We start from the raw sequence: 27,921 nt of genomic DNA, 5'->3' as shown, positions 1-27,921 counted from the left end.
GATTGATTGCGGTCGACTTTTCTTCGGTTTGATTGCAGGTCAAACCTCGGAAGAATGAGTGCAACTGCTACTGTCGGAATCCGGGGAAAAAATGCAGTACCACTACCAGTCTACCAGCAGCAGCAGCAGCAGCAGTAGAGTCCAAAGTTGATCAACATTTTTTTCGTTCGACAGACTCGGGACTTCGGGTTGGAACGTGTGCGGCGAAGAAAAAACAACAGCTCCTCAATCGGAACGACGTTCCAATTTCGATAATTGAACTCCGTACATCAACCGTAGGGCGGGTGGCGATCCGAGCTTGTAGGGAACCGAGGAGTTCTAGGAGACTGCCATAGAAGTTGAAATTAAATTCCGAACGTTTTGGATAATGTGCTCCCGGTTCGTTCGGAGTTACGGTATGTGCCTGCGCGTTGCACTGGCGTAAGGAACGTTGAATATCGAACCGTTCAACTAACAACAATTCCGTCAGCAATTGTGGGAGAGCAACACGTGGTCGCGCTACGCACCATGAATCCTTGATTTATCGCTTGGTGGTGGTGGTACTGGCGAAGCAACGTGCAGACGAATTGATGTGTTACGATTCGAATGGAATTTGCAATTCTATGAAATTGAGTCCGAAACTTCACAGACGTTGGATGTTCGTAAAAGCGCAGTTCAAAGACCATTCCAGGACTAAAGTTTGGTGTGAATAACTGAGAAAATAATCAGTAGTAAAATCATCTTTTAAAAGATTGAATTGATTTCATTACTCGAACCTGCACTTAAGCCACGTTCAATTGCCGAAAATAAGCTATCCACAAATGTTTCTTTCAACTTATGATAAAAAACGATATTTTATTCAAACTAAAAATTGATGTTTTATTGTACGAGGTTAAACATGAGCATTATGAAAACCGGATGAAATTTATGGTATTCCTTCACGAATTTTCGAACTTTTGATCGAACGCTCTTCATCAAGTTTCGGACAAGTGTTGCATCGCATTTTTTGGACGTATGAGCCCAAATTTGTTTGAACCAGTCTTCTGGAAGACCCGCTTCACGATTGCCCAGTAGCGTTCGATGGGTCGAAACTAAGAGCAATTAGGTGGATTGATATTTTTCTCAACGAAATTTATGCCCTTTTCCGCAAGCCAATTGAGACTGGTTTTGGCATAGTGAGCCGACGCTAAATCCGGCCGAAACAGTGGAGGTGTACTATGCTTCTTATATGAAGGCAGCAATCTCTTCTGGAGACACTCAGATCGATAGATTTCTGCATTTATAGTTCCGATGGTGTAAAAAATGGTTGACCACAGGAACATATTGCTTGCCATACCAGTGCTTTTCGACCGAATTTCTCCACATGAATCGACCTGTCCGCATCGCTCACATCCTCCCAAACGACGACAGTGAAGTATTGTGGACCTGGAAGGGTTTTTGAGTCCTCCTTTACATAAGTCTCATCGTCCATCAAAACGCATACATCCGGACACTGCAAAAGACACGAATACAATTTCCGGGCCCTTGTTGCTGCTCGCTTCTTCTGTTCTACACTTTGTTTCGAGATTTTATAGTTCTGTAGGTCTTCAGGTGATTTCGCCTCTGGATCATTTCGACACTCGTTCCTGCTTTTTTTGGCCAAATCGCGTATTGACATTGATTTGTTTTTCATGATTAGAGATATCACTTTTTGGTCCAGTTTCGGGTTGGAAGAACCGGGTTTTCTGCCTCTTCCTGGTAGCTCATCCAAAGAGTTTGCGTTCCTCAAACTTATTAATGATGGTTTTAACACTGGCATGATGAATTTCCTTAATTTTCACTTCCTTTCCAATACGCGACATTTGAAAACGCAGAATTTCAACCGCACAAACAAGTAAATAAACGAAAGCTGATATCCAAACGCACAGCATCCATTTTATTCACTTTACTGTGGAAACAGTTTTTAGGAAATTACTAAAGATTTTCCCATAATAAATAAAATTTTTGAATAAAAATTCTAAACTCAATATAACACTGAAAAAACAACGATTCCAAAAATTTATAGTTGATTTGTAAATCAAATATATATTTTTGAATATGATGAAAATTTGTCTCCAGATAGGTGAAAATTTTCGTTACAAACAGTTCATACTTTGCAAGATAAACTTGTTGTAGGTTAACATTTTTCTAACAAAAAAAAATTTTTCGGTCCAAACTGATTTTTTTTACTAGTGTCTTTCTATCTGAAACTAAACCAAAATAAACTGAACTGAAAGTCATAATCATCCGAAAATCCAATAAAATACAGTTTGTGAGGAGATATCACAGAATACTCTATCGCTAGTTTTCCAATATTTGCAAAACGTTTTAATACTACGCAAGCAAAATTCATTTTGCTTTTTTTACATATCATTTAATATATTGTCTTGTTTAAATTTTTGAATTAATAATAAACTAATACATAATTGAGCTTACTTTCTTTAAATCAAGCCACTAATTATCATTTCTTACACATTTTGATATCTCGAGCACTTTTTTTATTTAAAAAAAAATACGAAAATGTTACTTTACATAAATGTTATCAATTAAATAATCTTTTGAAATAATGCGTACTAGTCGTATTCAGTCGAAAAATGCAGATATACGAGGACGCAAAAAAGAGAGCACTACAGTACACCATTCTACTCTATATTTACAAAAATACACCTGGATTGATTTTGATAAATTTTTGGTAATTATTTTTCCCACCATAAGGTGCAACGTCTTTGCTAACGTGCCAAACGAAAACATTGTTTTCTTCTTACAATGGTCTATTTAGGAAATGGTTGGTGCTTAGGGCACATAAACGTTTTTACTTTTATTCAAGTTGGTTTATTTTCGTCTTGTAGTTTCCCATCATGGGACACTGGAGTGTCGCTCATGGCATTTTTATTTATAACTCGTTTTTGAAGAATCAGTCGTAAAAAAAACATTTTAAATTAAAACCGAAAATCTTGGATCCCGGGTCATTGCTTCGTTCCAGGCAATGAAAGAGCCGTTATTTTAGCCAAACGTGGTGCTATTGAGGGTGAAATTTATGAGAGACCGATTGCTTCCAACGAATTCTATAGCGCGTCTCGCCAAAGAACACTTGCCAGCTGGCAAGCTACTTGGGGTAAAGATGATCTGGGTCGGTGGATGCACTCAATTATTCCTAAAATATCAACAAAGGCATGGTTTAGGGGACTGGATGTGTGGAGGGATTTTATTCGTGTGATGTCCAGACTTATGTCCAATCACTACACGTTAGATGCACATCTCCTTCGAATTGGACTTTCCGAGCCTAATCATTGTGCGCTTGTGGCGAAGATTATCGCGATATTGATCATGTCATTTGGACATGCGTGGAGTATCGTGATGTCAGATCTCAACTAATAAATTCTTTGCGTACCCAAGGTAGACTATCCAATGCCCCAGTTCGAGACATTCTTCCTTGTCGTGACCTTCCATACATGAAACTTTTTCATTATTCCATAAAGACAGAAAGACAGTGGGAGTTTCAATTTAATAATTGACCCTTTTAAGACTTAGTTCTAATTCCAACTGCGTCCATTAGTTCATCCAATAGCAAAATTTTAATAGAAATGATGTAATGATACAAACAAACTCAAAATATTATGAAATTATCAACCAAATGTATGAAAATACCAGCTTATTTTATAATTTATATCAGTTGTTTGGCTAAAATACTATTCTTGAATAGATTTTATAATAAATGACGAAATACCTAATATGATATTAGAAAAATAGGAGAAATGTGTTTTATTAAATTCAAATCGTTGTGACCATACTAGAATTATATTAGGACAAGAATTCTATGTATCAGGTGTACAACTTTGCTTCCACCTTTTTTTCCAAAATTTAAAGCTTTTTTGCAAAAAAGTGCTTACTGATGTATTATTCAAAGTACTGTCCGTCGCTAGCGACAACTTTCTCCCATCTTTCCGGCAATTTTCGGATCCCGGCTCGAAAAAAGGAGTCCTCTTTTGACGCTATCCATGAATCAATCCATTTTTCGAACTCTTCGAAGGATTGAAAATGTTGATCTGCCAGGCCGTGTGCCATAGAACGAAATAGGTGGAAGTCAGAAGGGGCGACATCTGGGAAATACGGCGGGTGGGGCAAGACTTCCCATTTCAGCGTTTCCAGGTACTTTTTGACCACTTTTGCGACGTGAGGCCGAGCATTGTCGGATGACTTTGTCATGTACGGCACCCAGTTTCCTTCTTTCTGAATCATGCCCAGGACCTTGCGACGTTTTGAAATGGCTTACTGACTCACTCCCAACGATTCGGAAAGCTCTTCTTGGGTTTGGCACGAATCTTCATCAAGCTAGTTGTTCATCTTTGAAGGTTTTTTCTTTTCCACCACCATGTTTTGTCGTCGACATCGAAATCACGACACGTTCTTTTACTCAAAGCAGCATCACCGTAAGTTTTTGAGAGCATTCGATGCGCTTCAGCTGCGTTTTGCCTTTCTCATATAGAAAGGTTATGCAATCACTTGAAAAACCGACTAGTGAAAATTGGCCCGGAGGGCCAAGTGTCATATACCATTCGACTCAGTTCATCGAGCCGAGCAATGTCTGTGTGTGTGTGTATGTGTGTGTGTGTATGTGTCAAATAATCTCACTAGGTTTTCTCGGAGATGGCTGAACCGATTTTGACAAACTTAGATTCAAATGAAAGGACTCGTGGTCCCATACGGAATTCCTGAATTTCATCCGGGTCTGACTTCCGGTTCCGGAGTTATAGGATAAAGTGTGTTCAATATTGTACACCGTCACTTAAACCGGCGGAAAAAAACCGTAAAAAATGTTATAAACTGGACTCTAAACCGTTATTCCCAATCTTAGAGCCAAATGAAAGGTCTTATGGTCCTACCAAAAATTACTGCATATTTTTGGGTTCAACAAAAATTTAAACCGTCGTTTGGAGTACGATGGCAAATCGTATGAAAACTAGTGAAGTTTGAACGTTATGTTAGTTGGTGACCATACGAGCCAAATTCGATTATACCGGTTCTCGGGTTCCGGTGCTGGAAGTATATATTATAGTGAACCCACTTCGTTTTCTTAAGGATGACCTACGCAATCAAAGCACTGTTTTATTCTGTATGTTATACTAGTTAATGCACAAACAATCTTTTGGTTTCTTTCAAAAATCGACGAAAAAATTTTTGAATAGAATACCACAATATTATACATGAGAAAGGCATCATTACACCACTAGGTGGATTAAAACAAGTTTTTTTTCGATTTGTAACAGAAAAGTAAAACTTCCCGCAAACGGCGAGAATTGGGCACATAAACAGACATTTTCGAACGTGAATAATACGAAAACAAGAACAACTGTCACTGAAACGGCGATGACAATTCGTTAGGCGCTGTACACACTCACTTTAAAGGCATTATCATCTATGTATTTTGACTAGCCCAAGCCGGTACAGCCACCTATCGGAAAACGGCGGAAGCAAAGTTTTACACCTGATAAAAGTGATGCTACGGCAAGGAAAAACTTACGTAAACTGCCTTAAGAAATAAACGTATTTATGGAAAAAATAAAACCGAAAATACCCTTGCATTCGCGTAATACTATGAAGCTGTGGTTGGAAAATTTTGTAAAACAGTTCTGTGACCAAAATAAAACCTCCGGGTCACGTCCGGACTGTCCGGACACCAGAGAATGTTGAACGAGTTCGATTCTCTCTACTAGACGATAATAAACCGCTCTCCAAGACGAAAATAAACCTTCATTCTTCTACTTTCCGATGCCGTGTTCGGTTTCTCCTTTGTTAGGTTCATGTGTAACCGGAGAACACAATGTGTCGGATTCTTTGGCGCAACCCTGTACCAAGTAGATAACTCATAAAATGAAAGGTCGCCTCGAAAGCGTAAAAACCTAAGACCCTGCATAAAAAGACTTGAGAGTACATACGAAAAATCATTCTCCCTTTTTAATAGTCACTCTTGAATCGGGTTAGTCTCTCCTTTGAGAAGAATTATATTTTTGTTATATCGAAAACATGTGCAAAGTTTAATTTATTCGCAGTATCTGAAGTCTGATGGACTGCTACACTTTTCTGAAATTGCCACACTTGTAAAATAAATATTTTTTTCTGCTCAGTAACAAAAGAAAGACACATTCGACAAGCACATAATTATACGACACCCAGCTGTTTCCGTCGATTTGACAGATCTTGAAACTGGGCGGTTGAAAGATGTCATTTTGGAGCTACTTTCGTGCTCAACGGAATATGGCACATTTGTATTCAGACCGCATATTTTCTAAGATTATTAAATTAACTATTTTATCTTGCGAGAACTGCAGCGAAGCAGTTTCTCACCGCAATTCGTTCGCCCCGGGTAGGCACCTGTTCGTTCTTTCGAGCATCTTCTTCATTGCGCAACTACTGCAAAGCATCCACTTAGGCCCTTCACATCGCGTCTAACCAGGCGTCGTAAACTTGAAGCGCCAGTTGCCAGTACTCAATCCCGGCACGCTCATGATGTAATTAAATCAAGATTGCTCTGAACAACTCGGGGAACTCTGAAACAGAAACAATCAATTAGTGTCGCACCTGAACGGCCACCTCGACGATGCTTCCATCCCCCACCCCCACCAGATGCGCCTCCCATTCGGCCAGGAAATCTCATTAAAATAAATTTTCTCCACAATCACTCGCAATTCCGCTTGCAGTACCGAAGCGCGGAGGCGAGGGCGGGGGCGCATCACCGGCAGAATGCAAAATATTTATTCAACTCAGGTTGGCTGTCGGAGAGACAGAAACGCATTCGACATTGTTGTTTCCAGGTCTGGCGCATCCACCTTCGGCCCCGTCTTGTTGCACCTTCGAATACACTTCTCTTCGAGGAAATAAGAAAAAAAACAGGCCTTATATCACTTTTGCACCGAATGGCGTTGAACCATGAGTTCTGGGAATGTATGCGATGCACGTCCTTGCGTTTTATGGAGAAGAGAAAAAATCACATCCCGGCATAGCATTTTCTGCACCGGGCCTATCGAGGAAGTTCTAACCACCTTCTGCTGGCTACATTTTACCGATTCCGGTCGGATCGTTCGTTCGAAATGTGGCACTACGAGCTACAGCAGCGTCTGTCGCTCATTTTGATGAGTTTTCTTGCTAACAGTGGGACTTTGACCTGGTTCTCGGCGGTCAAAATGGATCATCATCACGAAGATCACCCGGGTTCATGATTTCCCTCATCACCGGCAAGTAAGGAGGTATAAGGAGGAAAAAAAATGTTGCGCCAACGCCCGTTCACACTTTCCTTCTGGTTTCTGGCAATACAAACGACCCGGCGCTCGAGCATCAGTCCGGAAGGAAAACTTTCCGGTCCGGCAGAGCAAACATCGCAGGCCTACATCAAGCGCCGGCCCCCTGCATCTCCGTTTTCCTCGGCTGCTCGGGTCGAAACTCATCTGAATATCGGTAGAGTAGAACAGGACCGCTCTGTGTTTGTTTGTGACTAGCCGTAGTTATGGAGAGGTGGCACTGGAAAGGACTATGTCAATGCATCAACGTGTTGAAGATCGACGCATTTGTATGCAAAAATACGACAATTGGATTGTTTGCAATTTTGCTACCTTTCTTCAGGCCGCTCCGTCGTAGGTCTAAGCTTCCGGTCGGTAACAAACTTTTGTGGCTATGCTGGCACGGTTAGACTGTCTGATAAAGGTTAGATGCCATGATTACAAACGGAAATTGGTTACTGTTCTATGAAGTGAATAAAAAAAGATGCGAAATCATCAGCGGATTCATTCACAGACAAGGTATTGTGTTATTTCTCACATTCGTCGCACTGATTTCATTTCAGGTGAATAATTGATGCAACTGTTACCTGTTTAAAGTCTTGATCGTTAGGCAGCCTTTTAACTGGTGAAGGGTGAGATATTGAAGCCTTATACTAGGGGAGAGGTGGCATGAAAGGGACATTTTTGATTTTAAGATTATAACAGATCGGCTGAAAAGTTCGTATCGTTTCTATGAGAGGGGGCCACTAGAATTAAATCCATACCATTTTCAGTTAGTACCAACCTTCAAAAGATACGTGTATAAATTTGACAGCTGTCTGATTATTAGTTTGTGAGATATTGCATTTTGAGTGAAGCTACTTTTGTTATTGTGAAAAAATGGAAAAAAGGAATTTCGTGTGTTGATGAAACACTACTTTTTGATGAAAAAAAGTGCCGCCGATACCAAAAAATGGCTTGATGAGTGTTATCCAGACTCTGCACCGGGCGGAGCAACAATTCGTAAGTGGTTTGCAAAATTTCTTACTGGTCATATGAGCACCGAAGACGATGAACACAGTGGACGTCCAAAAGAGGCTGTTACCGATGAAAACGTGAAAAAAATCCACAAAATGATTTTCAATGACCGTAAAGTGAAGTTGATCGAGATAGCTGACACCCTAAAGATATCAAAAGAACGTGTTGGACATATTATTCACGAATATTTGGATATGAGAAAGCTTTGTGCAAAATGGGTGCCACGTGAGCTCACAATCGATCAAAAACAACAACGAATTGATGATTCTGAGCAGTGTTTGTAGCTGTTATATCGAAATAAAACCGATTTTTTTCGTCGATATATAACAATGGACGAAACATGGCTCCATCACTTCACTCCGGAGTCCAATCGACAGTCAGCTGAGTGGACTGCACGCGATGAACCGAACCCAAAGCGTGGAAAGACTCAACAATCGGTAAGGTTATGGCGTCTGTATTTTGGGATTCGCATGGTATAATTTTCATAGACCACCTTGAAAAGGGAAAAACCATCAACAGTGACTATTATATAGCATTATTAGACGTTTGAAGGACGAAATTTCAAAAAAACGGCCTCATTTGAAGAAGAAAAAAGTTTTGTTTCATCAAGACAATGCACCGTGTCACAAGTCGATGAAAACCATGCTGAAATTGAACGAATTGGGCTTCGTTTTGCTCCATCATCCACCGTATTCTCTAGATTTGGCCCCCAGTGACTTTTTCCTGTTCTCAGACCTCAAGAGAATACTCGCTGGTAAAAAATTTAGAAGCAATGGAGAGGTAATCGCTGAAACTGAGGCCTATTTTGAGGCAAAGGACAAATCGTACTACAAAAATGGTATCGAAAAGTTGGAAGATCGCTATAATCGCTGTATCGCCTCTGATGGCAATTATGTTGGATAATAAAAACGAATTTTGGCAAAAAAATGTGTGTTTCTATTAAACGATACGAACTTTTCAGCCGAACTGTAGTAGGAGATTGATAATATATTTGGATTAGGTTAGAGTCGAATAGAAAGCATTTATCAATGAACTTTTGAAGTGAAATGCAATTACTGCCAATAGTCAGACCTTAGTTATTTAGTTTCGCATTTTTAAAATACGGTTATTTTGTCCCTTTCATACATTAACCGTATCGAAAGGGACGCAATAGTTTATGAAAGGGACAGTACGTAATTCGATGGAATATGTTGCAATAATTACAAAAAAAAAACAAATTTAAAAGTGACTGGAGCTAATTGTTATGCCATTTTTATCTTAAAGATTGATATAATTAAGCTCTTTTTTATAAACTTAAACAGAAGTCAACTTTAATAAACTGTTTTTCTCAGAAATAATGAAAAAAAATTCTCATTACTGGATATTCAAAATATTCAAAATAAAAGACTAATCAACAGTTTCATACCCTTCTCTTCAGACGTAGAATGCACTTGAAAAATATCAATTCCTTTTTTCTTTGAATTGTAATCAACAGCCTCCATAAAGTCTAGTTTACAGTCTTATAAAATGAACTCAGAATCATTGGTATTTTTTAATGAAAGAGTGAGCAAAAAAATTTCAGAAACCCCTATAACGCCACAGGTATTTCGAACATAATTTACATAGCAACCAATCTCCAGTGCTTTCTGAATATTTTTTCCTCCAAACATCACATTATCATGCCCTGATTTATCTAAATATATCTACATTTGACAACGCTTCGCTGCTGTTGCTACTGTTTGCAATTTTTCGTGCAACTTTGGCACTCTTTTGGCTAACTTTAGGATTTTTTTATTCACGGTTTTTGTCTTTTTGTACTTTTTGTTACTTCTGGGTTTGTTTGATTTCTGATCGGTTGTATAGCTTTCAGAAATTTGTTTCACATGTTTTAAGGTTATGTTATGTTATGTTCCTCAGTCTTGGATGTTTTTTCTTTAAGATATCCATCATGTTCTCTGAAAGCAATCTATCTTTTTCAGGGGTTTCAATTATAATTGTGGTTTTATCTTTACGTTGCTTTTTGGTGGTTTTTCGAGGTGAAGCTTTAGGAAACGGTTGACAGGCTTCCGGAGATATAAGAACTTCTGTATCGTAATGTCCAGCTTGTGACTCATTCAGAGTATAGGGTCGTAGTTCATTGAAAGCGGAAGATCCAAACCCTGTCCCTTTTACGGTAGATGTTTCAGGTTGCAGCTCATTCGAAGTTAAAGATCTAATCGCGAAACTTCATTAACTGCCCCTTCAATTTTGTGTGCATCATGCCGAGTTCTCTTTGTAGGTGGCATTTTTAATCTCAAAGGATGCAAAAACTTTATTAGAAACCATGTGTAAAATAGCAGTTTTGAAAGGGACAGTTATGAAGGGGACGTCCCATTCATAGCCGTTTGTTTTGTCCCTTTCATAAATATCATACTAAATTTGAAAACTCAACCACCGAATCTACAATAATAAATCAAAGTTTATATACCTTACGTTTTCGTATCTGTAGATATTCAGCCTAACTTAAACAGTAATTCACAGGTAAATAATGAACTTGCAGCACTTGATAAAACGTTTATCAATAATTACAATAAAATTACTTTTAATATCCTTTATCGACAGTCGCAGGAATTCGCCACGTTTGATTGACAGAAATATAAAATTTACCGCGAACGATCCTGTGTCAAGGTTGCCATAGGATAGTAATAGTGTTGTCTTGAACCTTTTTTAATTTTACGGGTTACTCGCATTATCCCTTTCATGCCACCTCTTCCCTACTTGGTAATCAATATTTTATTTCAATATTCCAAGGTGGCACTCTAAGACTCCAAATATTTTGTATTTAATCTAACGTATCAGCATCAGATTTCGAAGGCACTTCAGTAGCGTTTTATCCGTTGAAATCCTCAGCAGCTCTGAAGTATATATTACGAGAAACAACGTTCCTCTTCGTTCTCCTGTTGGACTACAGCCCTACTATTACACCAACTATGATAAGTAAGGCATGTTTTAAATTAAAAAGCTCTATAAACGCAAGACCTGATGGAATTGGATCAGGGTCCTTTCGCCGGAAGGGTTATTTCGCCGAATGACATTTCGTCGAATGGGCCACTTCGTTGAATGTCATTTCACCGAATTCTGAAATCTTCGGTTATGTGGCTGCGCCACATCAGTTATACAGGAGACATAACCCTTTCGGCGAAATGACCCTTTCGGCGAAATGACCTATTCGGTGAAATGACGCTTTCGGAGAAATGGCCTATTCGACGAAATGGCATTCGGCGAAACGACTTTCGGCGAAATGACCCGCTCCCATGGAATTCCTTCAATAGTACTAAAAAGCACTTGAATAGCCTCGTCTCACCACTGACCATGCTGTTGAACATGTTCCTCCAGTCGGGAACATTTCCTGACCTCGAGAAAAAAAATCTTACATGTTCACATGGTTTTTAAGAAAGGTAAGAGATTAGTTATTACAAATTACCTTGAAATAGCCTCACTATATGCTGTTTCCCAGTTACTTGAAATCATCGTTCTCGACTTCGTAACTCATAAATGCTACGACTATATATCTGAATATCAAACTTGACAGACTTGGCTTTGGTGGCACTTTACTGGATTGGATCCGTTCAAATTTTACCGGTCGTGAGATGACGTTAAAAACCGTTTGCAGTTAGTTCTGGAGTATCTGAAGGAAGTTAGGACCGTTTATATTTTTACTCCATCTCAATGATTCCTGCTGGAATGTATCAAACTATCGTTTGCGGATGACAGTTAACTCCACCATCGGTTTAAAGAACAAGCAGATCCATGCTTTTTGCTAGCTCAATTGGATATGTATCGCGGAATGGTGTCACTCCAACAGGATGGTATCGAAGGCCTCTAAATGTTCCGTCATACCATTTTCCCGTAGGCACTCAATAATTAGATGTGACTACAATCTTTCGCAAACTGTTCTTAAGCGCGAATCGTTCGTGAAGGACTTAGAAGTTATTCATGATAGTAAACTTGATTTTAAGAATCATATTGTCTACGTAATTTCAAGAACACACGGAACGACCGAAATTAGCTCTGCGTTCGTATTACTGTTTTTGAATTGGTTGATTTTAACAAGAAAATTTCCAAAATAACTACGTTGGTTGAAAACAATGTTTTATATCTCCAAATCAACTAAAAAATTAGTTGAATGGAAATGAAATGTGCCTTAGCTGAGAAATGACAGCACGTTGAATTGGTGAATTCAACTAAAAAAAATAGCCATTTCACCAAGTATTTTATTATTATTAAGGGAATGAGAATTAAAACATCTAAATTAGCAAAAGCAAATTTTTTTTGTTGGGTCAAAAACTAACTAACTAAAATCAGAAAATCAGCTAATTTTTTTGTTAAAATGCTGGTTTCGGTTTTTCCGTGCATCGGCACTCTTAGGCTCATATTTCGGATTACCAAAAAAAAATCGTTAACATACATTGCTTGGGAACTTCGAAGCTGTTCAACGCCAATTCATTAGGTTCGCACTCGGAATTCTACCATGGAGAGACCCATTCAACCTTCCAAGTTATAAAGATCGTTGCCGTTGACGTTTACAAAGGTGTTTTCATCGCTGATTTAATACAATCATATAATGATTGCCCTAATCTCTCACAATTGGTCAGTATCAGTCTTCGTTCTCAACAATTTTTACGAATCACTCGTGCCGGAACCAACTGCGGATATAATGAATCGTTTCTCAGTATGTGTCGTTTATTTAACCGTTGCTTCCCATCTACATTCTACAACGCGAGAGCTACATTTAACATGCAATCAAACTACTAGGTGTGCAGATTTTTGACGATGTTGTTCACACTGTTTGCCGCTGCCAGAGGTTATAAAGAGGACAAGATTCCATTTCCCTTTCTGAGCCAAAGAACAGGAGAAACAGAAATATTGAGTTAATACATATTGCAATCTATGCACACATACATACCACCAATCATAGGAGATTTGATTAATATTTTTCATTTTTTCCACAGATCAGTGTATAGTATCCGTTCTGTCATAACCATTGTGATGTGCGTAGGAATATAGGCAGTTTTTTGGTCCTTCGAGAAATATATTGAGTACTTTATGCTATACGGGTTATAAGACCTTTAATTTGAACCTAAGCTTGTGAAAATTATATCGGTCTCTGAAAAAATTGGGTGCACTGTTTTAGTTCATTTTTACATTCTACCCCGTAACTCCCGAACCGGAATTCGGATCCAGATGAAATTCAGTAGCACTAATCTAAGTTGAAGAAAATCGGTTGAATGATCTCTGAGAAAATCGAGTGAAAATTTTCATAATTTTTTTTTTGCACATTTTACCGCGTTACTCTCGAACCGGCAGTTCGATCCGGGTGAAATTCAATAGCAAGCTATGAGATCAAGAGGCCTTTTTTGCCTTGATATTATATTATATTATTGAATAAAAAAAAAAGAGGCCTTTTTAATTTGAATCTTAGTTTGTGATAATCGGTCTTGCCATCTCACATACACACATACACACACATACACACTCACACACACACACACACATTTTCTCAGTTCGTCGAACTGATTCGAATAATATATGACATTCGGCCCTCTGGGACTCGATTAAAAAGTCGGACAAAACAAAACGGACTGATTCTTAGGTGATTGTTTAACTACCAAATACACTGAAGTCTTTTTTATGCGAGCTTACGTACCGCATAAAAAACCGCTTAAAAAACTGCATAACTCTGAAAATTCGCATAAAAAAGACCTTAGTGTAGTTCATTTCAATTAAGAACATTCCTAATTAGTTCTTTAACAATTTACCTTTTATTAGCACCCAACGTGAAATAGATTACATAAAATCTGACGAAACGTATTGCGTTGGATAAATTTAAATTCGAATTATTGAAAATTATCGCTAAAAAAGAACACGAATCCGTATATTTTCCCTATCCGGAGAAGTTGTTTTGACAATTTGGAAATTAATTGTAAGTTCTTAAAAGAACGATTCGAAAAATTTCTCGATTGACTAAAATTCGAAGAAATCGCAGCGTTTCGATGAAAATGATAGCCTCGTTTGAAACCGGAGTGAGTAATTAAGTAAGTAAGTAAGTAAGTAAGTAAGTATATAATTAAGTAAGTAAGTAAGTAAGTAAGTAAGTAAGTAAGTAAGTAAGTAAGTAAGTAAGTAAGTAAGTAAGTAAGTAAGTAAGTAAGTAAGTAAGTAAGTAATACTGGCCGCTCGTGTGATGCGAGCGGCGCACAAAATAAATCTGCAGTACACTTATTGTGCACCTTGAAACGGATATACAACTTTTCTAATGGCGTTTACAAACCGCACTGCGCGTTTAGAAAAGGCGAATTTACCGTCAAAATTGATGCAAAGTGAATTTACCGTGAAAAAAATCCTAAACCATATTATTCCAACTGTTTTGCCGTTCTTATATAGAAAGGTTATGCCATTACTGTAAAAATCGACTTTTGAACCGAGGCCCGCTATTCGACTCAGTTCGTCGAGTACGCAAAATGTTTGTGGGTGTATGTGCGTATGTATGTAACATTTTTTTTGCACTAGCTAGGAAATGGCAGGACTGATTTTCAGAAACTTAAATTCAAATGAATGGTCTGGTCTTGTGATCCAATATAAAAATCCAGAATTTTATTTGGATCTGATTTTCGGTTCCAGAGCTATGTGGTAAAATGTGCAAAGAATTAAAACATTCGTACTATTTTTTCTCAGCAATAGCGTGACTGAGTTTTACAAACTTAGATTCAAATGAATGGTTTATGATCCTTTACAAAATTTCTGAATTTCACCTGAATTCGACTCCCGGTTCCGGAATTATAGAGTCATTAGTGTCTAAATTCCAATTTCATATAACTTACTACTCATTTTTCTCAGAGATGATGTGACCGATTTTAACAAACTTAGTTATGAATGAAACCATGGGACTGGTTCTGAACAAACTTTCATCTGGATCCGACTTCCGGTTCAATCGGTAGTCATCATCAGTAGACGGACAAACAAACCGATTCCGGCTATCCTGGTTCCCGGTTTCCGATTCCGGAGGCACCGGAAATAGTGGTCAAATTTTCCCAAATGAATCTCACTCACTTTTCTAGGCGATGGTTTGAGTGATTTCCACAAACTTAGATTCAAATGAAACGTGCTGTGGTTCCATACAGAATTCCTGAATTTTATACGGTTCCGACTTCCAGTTCCGGAATTATAGGGAAAACCATAGTCACCATAGTAGTCATTATGTATTCATCGACTAGGAGTAGAGTTAATAGTTCTTATTTGTGACTTTCTCAGTTCAATATATTAGGCAGATGATATATTCAGGGTTGTTACGAAAAATTTCAAAATTAAAACGCGCGAAATCCGCGCGAAGTCGAAAACAAAAACGCGCGAAATCCGCGCGAAGTTGAAAACTAAAACGCGCGATATTTGAGCGAAGCGTTTAAACCACTATTTTTGTGCAGGTGATGCTTACCGCAGAACTAACAGTGAAAATTAAATTGCTTACAATTTTGTGATTTTGAAAGAAGTTAAACAGATTTCAGCAAAGACAATAATTTGCTTCGACATCTTCTTGCTCGGTAAGCTTTTCCTTCTCGGAAAGAATAATTTTAAGTTAGACCACATCAGGATGATCTGATTTAATCTTTCTAATGACAGTTTCAATACAATTTATCGCTTCCTGTTTAGCTTTCGTTTTCTGAGGCAGCACATTTTCCTGTTGTCGGATTTTACTCTGAATGTCTTTCTTTTCCTCCTCTTATTTTATTCTTTTATTTGGAGCAGGGAAACGCCCACTGGAGTTAGTTTCTGTCAAACTTGCTCTCCGGCAGGCGTAAAACCTCGTCATCTCTTACATCAATGGATTACAATCATCCAAATGATACATTTCCTTAAATCCAGTGCTTCTACAGCAACTAAATCTAATGAGACAATAACATGAGGAACGATTTCTTGATAACATTACGTGATAAATGGAAGTCAGAAGAATTGAAATATTTTTTAAATATACGACACATGCTAGCAATGGGCTCGTTTTTCCATAATTAGTTAAAACATAAGGAATCCGCAGAAAAAATAGGATCAAAGATTACGACGTCGAATGTCTAGTTATAGTAGCTCGGAGCAATCGATTCGGGACTGAAGTAGGTCTGCCACAAAACTAGCCTTACAAACATCGCGGCGGATAGATAATAAGTCGAGACGAATCAGTTTGCAGCGGTCATGGCCACTCGGTAAGTTTAAAGGATATCTCCATGAAGACGTCGGAGAACGAATCGAACGAATTTGCGTTAAATCACTTCAATGCGTTGGATATCGATGAGGTGACCAGATAACAGCAGCATATTCGAGAGTTAAGCGAACGCAATACGGAGCTTCAAGCAATGTACATCAGAGAATTCTTCAGTAACGCGGAAAATAAATCCTAACAGCTTAGAGGCATTGAAAATAGTAAAATCTATGTGCTCTTTGAAATTTAACTTGGAACTCAGAAGAACACCCAGGTCCTTAACAGACGATGCGCGTTCGAGGACAGTTTATGAAATATTATAGTCGAACTTGAATACAAACTTTTTGCGACTAAAAGAGATGACGCAGTATTTTGAGGCATTTAAAACCATTTTGCTGATTTTACACCAATTAGTTAAATTATCTAACAGTTCTTGTAGGTACTCTGAGTCAGCTACAGATTTGATTATATGAAATATTTGAAGGTCATCGACGAACGATAGTTTCATACACTTGATCGAAAAATTTAGATCGTTGAGATATAGTACAAATATAAACGGTCCAATGCGACTTCCTTGAGGAACTCCAGAGGTTACAGTAACTGGTGATGTTGTACAGTCTCTTATTTTCACTATTATTTCACGACCATTTAGATATGATTGAAGTCAATTTAAATATGATCCATTTAATCCAAGTCTATTTAACTTGTAGATCGTTATGTTATGATTGATTTTGTCGAACACAGCAGAGAACTCGGTGTTTATAAAATTACTTGTAGACGTGCTTGTAAAGAACATATGATTAAGGAAATTTAGGTTACTAAATTTGTGGAAGTTGAACGCTTTGGCATGAATCCATGCTGAGTCTCAGATATGCAATCAGAGCAACTATGTGTTATTAAATTCAGAATTATAATTTCAAACAACTTCGATACAGCGCAGAAAGCAGCAATTCCACGATGGTTAGATACTATACCCTTGTTACTTATTTTGTCGTGAATACGACTTACTTTACTATTGGGGACCTTTTCTAAATTTACACTGAACTAGAATAGATAGAACTTAATCATGAATATCTCTTGTTGTACTAAACCCAACAACATTTTTTTTTCTTCATGCTATAAAAAATATCATATGATTAGCAAATTGTGATAAAATTTTCAGTAGCATTAAATAACCACAAATAACTCAAAATCATAGTTTTCTAAAATGTTTGGAATCAACGAGTATCAAAGAGAAAAACTCTTGAGGCTTGTTTGTCTTTCTCGTGTTCGGACGACGGTTTTGATGCAGTGAACGACATTGCATTCTCGTGGTACCTCTCAGTAAATTATATATTTAATTAGTAAAGAACTTTTTGATACTTTTTCCATAGAAATTCTTGCTCTGGAAATTAAGAAAGTATGCAAAATTCACACAATGTATCACCTTCCAATTCAGATATCAAAAAGTGTGAAGAGACACCATGTCAACTTTTGTAAACCGGAAACACATGGGATTTCTTCAATATTTCAGAAAAAAAAAATCCAGAACGCAAAGAGCAATTGAAAATGTTGGATGGTGGAACCAACAAACTTTTAGAACAATTTCTTATCACCACGGATGGAATCCTGTCGGGTCCAGCACTAGATGAACGTTTTAACTTTTTCTTCTCCGCTTGTTTTCTTGTCCAACTTCGCTTCGTATGCCTGACGTGCAAACTTTGCTTTAAGAATGAGATTTTTATCACAAACAAAATTTGTGATAATATTATCGAAAAATAGCGACCGTAACAACCCTGTATATTTGTTATTGCCCGACGTTTCGGTCGTTTTTGAAGGTGTTTTTCCAATAGACTCTACAATTAGTGTAAATGTATTATGGTGGAAAGTTTGTACAATATTGAAAGTACACAGAGAGTTTATGAACTCACTTTAGTCGTTTCGTCTTTGTCGGTGTCGTTTGTTGCCAACGATGGGATGTTTGGTCAACATATATTGTGCTAAATTGTGGTAAATAGTGAACTGATTGTAATCACTTGGTTTATTAGCACACGGTCATTATCAGTAGACGGTCAAACAAAGCGATTTCGGTTATTCTTCCAAGAATCGAAGAAAATTATTTTGAAGAATACCACTGTATTTAATATGATAGTATGATTGATATGAGAAAAGTTTCATTACACCAGTAGGTGGATTAAACCAATTTTTTTTCTAATAAAAGTATCTGTAAAATTCGGGAGAATGTCATCCATGTGCATATCGAAGGCATTGTCATTATTACGCTCAACACAGTCGGTTTTGTTATTTTTCGCCGTAAGTTTGGCTACTTCCGCTTCGTATCTGGGAAGTAACTGTATGTATACTGCGTTTTATCATTTGTTCAACTGCAGCTCTTGTACCTTTTTGATATCGAGGTATCTTTTTTCCTTCTGTAATATTTTATTTTATGCAAACAATAACAATTATCCGAACAATTATTATCGTGTAACCATCAGTTGCCATTTGTTCTTTGAGTTTACTCATCTCACTTAATGTTTTTTTTTGTTCTATTTTTCTTTCTTTTTTAAACTAGTGTTGTACTTAGTTTTTACCGCCGAGCACATGTCTGTTTTGATCGAAACACTTAAAAAACTATAGTGAAGTTCTATTCTTGTGTAGTTCTAAAGTCACAAATAACTAGCTCGGCAATACACAGTCATAGATCTTTATCATCTCCATCATTTGCCGGGTAAAGACATTTGAGGATTACATTAAATTATTGGGAATATTTTTTTTACCGGATTGAACACTGAACTGATAATTGTTGTGAGTGAAGACAACATTTTATTTAAAAAAAAGACTGCAGAGTCAAACGACGAAGCGAGGAATCAAGTTTCCACTTACTCAAAGTGCAAAACGGAAATTACCCTTGCAGATTAATATTAGCATTTCAGCAAGCAAAAAATTAATGGAACAAAAATGTTCTGAGAACAGCAAGCTTTCAACCATTTCATCCAGTGCTGCCTGCAACCAAACACAACCCGCACACACAGAAACTGTAAATTGAAGTTTGAACCATGACCTTGCGAAAGTCCAACAACATTATTCATCGTACCGCGAACCTCGACTTTTTTCCGGATGCATGCCTGTAAAGCACCTCCCACATAATCTGAAATTCCAAGTATTATCTGTTAAACTTCAGCAGCCCCTGGCAGCTTAGTTTGACCGGTAAGCGTAGCCCCCTCCACTCGATTAGGGGGTCCAACCAGATTAACATTGCATTTCCATCATTCGCACGAGGCAGAGCAGATCGACCTGCAGTCAACAAACGAAGATGGAAGAGCAGCGTGGTTTGCAGCAACCGGGATGTGATCCAACCAAATGCAACGAATGAACCCGTGTGTGCCGAAGGCGAAAGCACTAGGCTAGGCGAGAGAGAGAGAGAGAGAGAGAGAGAGAGACAGACAGACAGCGTGAGAGCTTACCAACGTCCTTATGCTATGAATCACTTTGCAACAGTTTCACAACCACCAATCCAGGTGCGTGGGTTCAGGAGTGCTGCTGTGTGCTCAACCAAACAGCAGGCCAACCAGGCAGGTGAAAATGAGATTTATTCGTCCGCTTCGGCCAGTTCTGATAGTGGTCCGATTGGATTGCAAAACGACGAGGTCTCGGCCTCGCTCGGAGAAACGGTGTTTGCTCATTCGGGCGGCTCGTTGAAGGGTCAGTTCCGGTGCGTTTGTGTGATATATAAGTAGCAGACAGCGTAATAGGCTTTCCATTGGGTTTAGAACAAGATTTACGGTGGCATTTCAATATCTGTTATCGTCCAGTTTCGGTTGGTTGACCAGCTGCCCGGAAGAACTGAGAAGGAGGAGGAGTGTGTTTTGCGGATCTACATTTTATCTTTCTCCGATGATGGGGAGCTTATGGGATGATCGAGGGAGGAGAAAGTGGAAATCGTTCCCAGCACGATGTTCGACTCACCGAGGCACGAGAAGATGGATTGGTCCATTAGATGTAATTGGAATGCAGCACATGTTTGGAATATGCATTGCCATTGCATCTATCGTTCGGTATTTGAAAAGCAGATTTCAATGCGTTTTTAAGCAATGACAGCTTTAACCGGAATTGATGGCTCAGCAGATTAAGTGCCTAGGCTCAGAAACACCCGAGAGATGTTTCCGGTTGGAATTGAATCGTAGTTGAAGCTGGAGCTGGAAATCGGATGCACTCGATCTTTGGAATGCTGTTACTATTTAAGCGTTTTAAAAAAAACTTCTTTGCTACACAGTGACATAGAATACAAGCTATTTTATAAACGGAAAACAATGTACAAAACTTCAAAAAATTGAGAAACAAATTCCAACAAAAATAGTCAATGGAAATGCTGCGTTCCAGCGTTCTCATGTGTCTTTATCCGACAAGCGATGGAGTGAAATAAATCAATGGATAAATTGTGCTGCTTCAAGTTTCTCATCGAACAACTTAAATAAAATTGAACAATTTTAGCTGTATTGCGAGACTAGACTTTATCAAGTTTCAAAAGAAACCGAATCATAAATTTTATAACATATTACAGATTTCACTGTTGTAATACAAAATAACAAACGTCAAATATCATTGGAAAATGTTTAGCAACACTTTTTCTAGATTCAGTGTTTGATGAGACCAGGAACAGAATAACGTTTTGTCTTTATCTATAGAAAGGTAATTGATTTGTTGGAGAAACCAATCGGAGCTATGGAGACCCCTAGTGATGCATACCGTTCGACTCAGCTAGAAGAGATCGAAAAATGTCTGTGTGTGCACATTTTTTAAGATTTTTCTCTCCGCGCAACTCTCTCGGAGATGACAAAACCGTTTTTACTAACTTAGGCTTGTTTGAAAGCTAATGTTGGGTTGTGAATCGAGTTCAAAGATTAAATGGCTGTGACTTCAGGTTCGGGAGATATAATATATCATAAGTGACGTAACCGACAAAACACCCGTTTTTTTTGACCGCCCAATTTTCTCGGATATGCCTGAGTCGACTTAAACAAACTCGGGCTCGTTTGGAAACTACTATTGGTTCATTAAACTGGTTTGAAGTTCAAATGGATGTGACTTACGGTTTCGTCGTAAGTGACCTAAACGTCAAAACTTATTACCGCTTAATTTTCTTGTACACTTTTTTATGCGAGTTTACGTAACGCATAAAAAAACCGCATTAAAAAAATCGCAAAACTCTGGAAATTCGCATAAAAAAACGCATAACTCTGAAACTTCGCATAAAAAACGTCGCATGAAAAAACCGCATAAAAAAGACCTAAGTGTATATGGATTGACCAATATGAATCATTCGAGAATTGGACTGTGGGTTGATTTCGAAGATCATATGGCAGACATTTCAGGTTTCAGAGATACAATCGTAAAAGTGACGTAATCGACAAAATTATCCCCTAAATTATCGTCATTAACGTACAAGAAGTTAAATATTCCACAATAGCCATGGTAGTTATATTCTGGCTTTTTAATTTCACTACCACTTCGGCTTGAAGTCAGACCAAAGCTAAACCCGAGTAGAAGTGATTTGCAAACCAATAACAAATTTGAGGATTTAAACCAAACATCTGAATGTAAAAAATTTACACTATTTAGTTTGAAATAAGAGTTCAATCATCAAAAATCATAACAAAGTTTACATATCAACAAAATATAAAATTATGTCAATGTAATGTCAAAGCAAAAACAAAATATTTATTGAAGACAAATTTTTCAGTTATTTGAAATTCTAGCATTCATAATTTTGTCATAATAAAACAGTTACACAGTTGACATTCGTAACAACGGAAAAACCTAAAGATATGTTGCACAACTCGTAAAAATTGCGCTTTTTCAATTACGTAACAGTTAGCAGAATAGTATTATAAACTAACTTTATAAGTTGCATAATTAGTATGGAAACACGGAACAGCAACTTAACGTGCTTCTTTGGGATAGATTGTTATTGAATTTTATTTGGATCCGACATTCGGTTCCGGAGTTACGGGGTAAAATATGCAAAATGAACTCAAAAAGCGCACTCGATTTTCTCCGAGACCGCTCATCTGATTATCATAAGCTTCTCACAAGCTGAGAGGTCTTACAATCCCATATAACTCTGCTGAAATTCATCCGGATGCGACTTCCGGTTCCGGAGTTACAGGCTGATAAGTGAAATATAATACTTTTCAAGAGCGTGTTTGATTTTGATGTTTTCAAGTATACATGAAAACATCAAAATCAAATTTTGCATATACGTTATTAATGGCCAAGCAATACAATTTCCATCATAATTTTGGCATTTTAACTCTAGCCTTATTTTTGAGAAGGGACTAAGCAGACATCCCTTGAAAATTTTTCAAAAATATATATCCCAGAAACGATGGGTCCGATTGATTTGGTATCTTCTGCAATGTTTTAGGTAATTAGGTAATTACAAGGACTATATAAAAATGAGTACTGTTGAAAATTTTAATTGTTTTTTTTTTATTTAGAAAAATTGTATTTTGATTTATTTTTTGGATATGTTCTACCTCAAATATGTCAAATTTTAGGCATGGAGAAATAATATTTGATAATGTTACATATTTTCAAAAGAATGTAAATTTTTGAAAACCATGAATTTTTTAATAATTTTTAGCAAAAATTTATGAAAGAACTAAGTCTTATGAACGACGTTCTGGAGATAAGAAAATTTACTTCTTTGTTAACAAGATTCAAAGATGTATCGCGAGAACGGTAACATGTAGACAAAATTTTGATTAACATCTTTTTTATTGGAAATTTAGCGTTCTTTCACAAAATTTTGTTGAAAACTATAAAAAAAATTGTTTCCATGGTTTTCAAAAGTTTTCATAATTTTGAAAATGTGCAATTTTTTCAAATATTCAAGCAATCTCCAGCGTGTACACATAGTTAAAAGATAGAAGTGGTATTTTATCCTCGTTAATCGATTCAGATCGATTTTTAAGTACTTCTTATATAAGGCGAATAGCGCGAAACTCAAAAAAAAAATTTTGGCATTACCCATCTCAGATTTCAATAAAACTTGCTGTACATGAAAACTTTTCATCACAAAAAATCACTTTGCATACATTGTTTTTTTCTAAAAATGACCTAGACTGTCTTTTGAAAAACGGCCAAACTTTTTTACCAAATGTTTTGCAAATGGCTGTAGTCGAAAAATGACAAATCCTACAAAAAAGTGTTGAATGAGTAATTTTTACAAAATTTATCAAGTTTCTGAATAAAAACGTGTTTAATCCACCTGGCAGTGAGATGATACCATTTTTTATCAATCCGCATGTGTTTTTTACATGAATATTCTTCGGTGTTTTAGTTATCATGGCATTATTTTATTGACCGTCGTTTTAAGCGACAGTTTGAGATTTTAATCACTCATTACTCTGTAAATTCGAAGCTGCAAAGCGGATCACCATCGTACGGACAGCTAAAATCGGACGTCTACGATGGGCTGGGCATGTCATAAGGATGTCGGACGACAGCCCAGTGGAAATGGTTCTTGAGTCTAATCCGACTGGTACAGGAAGAAGAGGAGCGCAGCGAGCAAGGTGCATCGATCAAGTGGAGGGTGATCTTAGCGTCCATGCCTTGAGTGGCTGGCGACGAGCAGCCATGGACCGAGTTATGTAGAGACGTATTCTTGATACAGCAAAGGACACCCCAGGCCTATAGCTGTTAGGTGAGGTAAGTAAGCAAAGCGGATCGAATTTGAATCAAAACGTGTGAAAATCGATTGAACGTTCCATGAGATATCGAAGTAAGTTCCACTTTAGAGTCTTTCGTCATTATTTACGGTACTTCCAGAGCCAGTATTCAGGAACCAACATAACCCAAAATGATTCGAATGACCATAAAATCATATGACGAACAAATTGCAATAGTTTTAAGTCCAACTTTAACTCTTTTTTGGATTGCCATCTTCTATATCGGTTTAAATTTCAAAAACTCATCACCATGTAACTCCAGAATCGGAAATCAGAGTTGGATAAAATTCATTAATTTTGTATGGGGCCATAAAACCTTTAACTGAGTTATAGTTTTTGAAATTCGAATTGGCCTTTTTGAGAAAACGATTGAGCTTTGAGAAACGATTCGATACTGGAATCGGAATTCGAAAATCGGTGTAGCCAAAGTCAGTTAAATTCATCTGAGTAGCTGTATAGTTTACATTTGATTCAAACTGTTTGAAAATTAGAGGGGCTGGGGTCCACAAGGGGCTGGGGTCCACTAGGAGATTGATAGTACCTATTAGCTCTCTCCGGACAGCAGGCATGTCCAAACACTGCACTGCACTGCGTGCTTCATATAACCACCGCCACCGCGTGTATTGAGAATGCCATTGCGTGCTAGTGCACAAAGAGAAACACGAAACGCAATATCCGAAACCACGGTGCTCGTGGCGCTGTTTTATTTTCGGCGGTGGTGTTTCAAGCTTCGGTATACACCGAAACTGCGTGTTTTCAGTTTCGTTAAACACCGGAGCCGAGTGTTTTCAATTTCGCGAAGGCACCGAAGAGCACCCATGCGTTGGTTATAATGTCAATCAATTGAATTCAATTAGACGCGTATTGATGAAAAAAGAATTAATCATTCAAACGCATTTTTCGTCATACCGTGGTGCTATAGGTGCTTATAGTACAAGCAACGTATATGGCATAATCGGAAACACTCGGCTTCGGTGTTTGCCGAAGTCAGGAACACTCGACTTCAGTGCTGCCCGAAAATCCAAACACCGTTGCTTGGCAATTACACGACCACCGGTACGGGTGCTTTTTCTACTGCGTTCGGTGTGTGTTTTTCAACACGGGCACGAAGCGTAGCATTCAATACTCCTGGTGGTGTGCTCACGAGTGATGGTGAGTACCGTGCAGAACGGATCCGTGTTTTTGCCATGCCTGCCGGACAGTACCAGCCTAGATGCCGTGTGGAATCCGGCGGAAAAAATGAACCAAGAATAGATCCACTGGGTTCCTGCTTCCATGTCGTAAAAGGCGACAAATGCAGGAGTTTCTTTTTCTTTCAGTTATCAGATATTTTTAATGTTTCACTGATTACTCTATTTACTAAATTATCTCTTCATTCAACCTATATTTGATATTAATATTTCAAACAATAAATTAATATTTTTCTCTCCTAAATCCTATTCACTCGTTTATTTTGTATCACGTAGTTTCATTTATGAAAAATATGAAAGTTTTTATTCTTTACGCGATAGTATTGCAAATTTTTCTTCAGTTTCCTCGAATAAGAGCTGTGAATCAAGACTTCCCGGGACTTCAATATAGGATATTGTTGAAACGTTCACTCGGGAAGTCAGTGAGTTTAGTGGTGCATCCGAGCATCTTGAAACCGGAATATACTGGGTCGCGAGCGAATAATACCAATACTGAAATTTTTACTAACAAATATCCTTCTCCCGTGACACTTGTGGAGTGCGCAGTAGTATATACGGCCTCTAGTAACAAGTGTTGGACTAACATCCCTTCCTATTCCTTAGACGATCTACGTTCAGGCCTGGCCGGCACCGGTACTGATCAATGATTTCTGGGATTACCAGAAGATGTACATTCAAGGATGATTTACCAGTCCCAGGTCGGATCATCTAGAAACTTCCTGTACAATATCAGCTAATCCCGATCAGTAACGGAGTAGCAACCAGGGGTGGTCGCTCAAGCTTAAACTGTTTGAAAATTAGTGTAGACATCTTTGAGAAATCGTAGTGCGTATTGAATTTTTGGGTGCCTTCCGAATCGAAAACTGAATACCACTAAAACTGAAATATGTTTATCTATCCAAATCTGCTAACCCGATAAACCTGATTAATTTATGTGATATAAACATTTTTATACAAATCATTCTGTATCCCCTAAACCGGAAGTTGGATCTGAATAAAAGGAAAGACTTTTCATTTGAATCTTAGATAATTCTAAGATTTCATTTGAATCTTACATCGGTTCAGTCATCTACGAGAAAAATGTGTTACACAATTTTAATTTCGTTTCACATGTCATCCTGTAGTTCCGGAACCAGGAATCGAATCCAAACGTATTTCAGGAAGCTCGGTCCAAGGCAAAATGTCATGAAGAAGGATTCTGTACACAGTCTTCACGTTGCTCGCAAGCATTGCTTTGTCATACAATGCACAAAACTCCTACTGCTGGAATAGGGGAAAAAGTCGCTTACATAAATATATCGATATCTCCGTTAAAAATGGACGAATTTTAACAACCTATGGCTTGTTGGATAGCTTTCACCGTGCGGAATCTAAGTCTAAAAACATATTCTCTTTTCAAGGTCAATTGTGACAGATATTGTTAACTCAAAAAGTAAACATTCGATCTCAAAAAGTAATTAAAAAAACTTTTTCTTGTCCTAACTGTTTTTGTTTTTCAGTGTAATTTTATCGAAAACTAAACCAAGGAAGGTCATAATTATCTCAGAATTCAATGAAACTCAGTGTGGGAAAAGCTATTGTCTAATATAGCAAATACACATTAATTATTATTTATTAATTAAGAATTTCATTGAAAACAGTTTACATCATTAAACAAATATGGCATTATTTCCTCTTAATTTCCCTGTTTAGTTCTGAGGAAATTTTTGACTGCAGCTATGGAACATAATCACCTATCTTGTAACAGGATTTCGTCCAAATTAAAAATGGGTTAAAATATCAAATCACTTTGTTTGGGTTCCAGTTCATAGCTCCATTACAGGCAATGAAAGAGCCGATATTTTAGCCAAACGTGGTGCAATTGAAGGTGTGCCGCCAAGGAATACTTGCCAGCTGGAAAGCTTCTTGGGATAAAGATGATCTGGGTCGGTGGATGCACTCAATTATTCCTAAAATATCGACAAAGGCATGGTTCAGGGGACTGGATGTGAGTAGGGACTTCATTCGTGTGATGTCCAGACTCATGTCCAATCACTACACGTTAGATGCACATCTCCTGGAATCGAATTGGACTTTCGGAGCCTAATCATTGTGCTTGTGGCGAAAGTTATCGCGATATTGATCATGTCGTATGGACATGCGTGGAGTATCGTGATGTTAGATCTCAACTAATAAATTGCTTGCGTACCCAAGGTAGACTATCCAATGTCCCAGTTCACGAAAATCTTACTTGTTTTAATTCAAAAGTTTGTAAAAATCTGTATAGAACTAAAGAGCCACAGTTTCACATCCAAAGAGTTCGTATGTTGCCAACACCTGGGGTAGAAGAAAAGGTAAAATAAGCCAACTTTGCAGAAACATAGGTAATATGTGTTTAGTTATTCCCTTAGAATTTCAAAAATATTTTTTTTTTTTCATAAATACGTTTATTTCATAGGCAATATACATAAGTTTTTCTTCGCCGTGGCATCTACAATACATAGTACTTTAAACCTAATACATTTCGAATATCCTATTAGTATGTTGGT

The 27,921-nt window shown here is 37.7% G+C and overlaps 1 protein-coding gene across 3 annotated transcripts in view; it reads right to left on the bottom strand.

Annotated features, from left to right (window-relative positions):
• LOC131427288 (furin-like protease 1) overlaps positions 1–27,921 on the bottom strand; it is a 664,527-nt gene that overhangs the window by 383,794 nt on the left and 252,812 nt on the right. The window lies entirely within an intron of this gene.

The sequence above is a fragment of the Malaya genurostris genome, chromosome 2, assembly GCF_030247185.1.
Source record: "Malaya genurostris strain Urasoe2022 chromosome 2, Malgen_1.1, whole genome shotgun sequence".
Lineage (NCBI taxonomy): Eukaryota > Metazoa > Arthropoda > Insecta > Diptera > Culicidae > Malaya > Malaya genurostris.
Note: the sequence above shows the minus strand (reverse complement) of the source record. Positions and strands in the feature narration are given on the sequence as shown.